Below are 1,148 nucleotides of genomic sequence, written 5' to 3' on the forward strand. Positions count from 1 at the left end.
ACCAGGTTGCCTAGGGAGGGGGAACAAGCCCAGGCTGGAAACGGAGCAAGTCAGAACTCCCGTGCTGATCAGTAGTGGGATTGCACCTGCTCTGGGTACCTTGCCCAGGCTGGATCGACTACTCTTACTGTGTTGCCCAGGCTGGAGTGCAGTGGGATTCAGGCTTCACTCCATTGAGTGGAGCCACTGCACTCCAGCCTGGGCAACATAGTGAGACCTCATCTAAAACAAAAGGGTTCTTATCTTTTAAAGATGGATAGATTGATTGATTGATAGTTCAATCGATCTAGTGCTCACCCTGGGGGCACATATACTAAAATTGGAATGATACAGAGATTAGCACGGCCCTGCACAAAGGATCACATGCAAATTTGTGAAGCATTCCATATTCTATGATAAACGTTTGAGAGATGAATATGTCAATTACCCTGATTTGATCAGTACACATTATATGCCTCTAACACCACTATATACCCCATAAATATGTACAATTATTATGTGCCAACTAAAAAATCTAAAGAATAAAGATATACATTTAGATATTTATAGATGAATATTGTCTAGAACTTGCTTCAAACCAATCTAGCAAGGGGAAGTGGTGGCAGAATGTGAGTGGGAATAGAGACGAAATAAAATTGGTTGAGTTGACAATTACGGAGTTTTAGTGGTGGATACATGGGGTGGTGGTGTGTTGATGATACTAGTCTCTCCATTTTTGTGTTTAGTTAACATTTTCTGACATGTAAGTTTAAGAAGAAAGTGTCCCAGAGTGGACAATAAATATGATCACTCTAGTTCCATGGTTCTCAACCTGGAGAGATTTTGCCTCCAGGGAACAGTTGGCAAGGTACGGTGGCCTTTTGGTCATCACAACTTGGAGTCGGAGGGGGGGTATGCTACTATTATCTATTGGATAAAGGCCAAGTATTGGTTTTTATTGCTAAAGGCTGCAGTGCTCAGATTGCCGCCAACCCCAACAAACATCTCTGGCTCAAAATGTCAATAGTGCCAAGGGTTACACCCCAGGTTAGTGTAATGTCTGTGACTTACTTTAAAGCTCCACTGTAGGAACAGAAGAGATAGTGTCTCTGTGTCTGAGCTGATTGTAATGTATGCTCTAGGGGTGATGAGTTAACACTTGAAGTAAC

At 42.5% G+C, this 1,148-nt stretch overlaps 1 non-coding gene across 1 annotated transcript; it reads left to right on the forward strand.

Annotated features, from left to right (window-relative positions):
- Positions 1–289: 289 nt before the first annotated feature.
- Positions 290–393, forward strand: LOC119627389 (U6 spliceosomal RNA). Its single transcript, XR_005243588.1, has one exon. It is a non-coding gene; the product is annotated as a U6 spliceosomal RNA (small nuclear RNA).
- The last annotated feature ends 755 nt before the right edge of the window (positions 394–1,148 follow it).

The sequence above is a fragment of the Chlorocebus sabaeus genome, chromosome 14 (assembly GCF_047675955.1).
Source record: "Chlorocebus sabaeus isolate Y175 chromosome 14, mChlSab1.0.hap1, whole genome shotgun sequence".
In the NCBI taxonomy this organism is placed as follows: domain Eukaryota; kingdom Metazoa; phylum Chordata; class Mammalia; order Primates; family Cercopithecidae; genus Chlorocebus; species Chlorocebus sabaeus.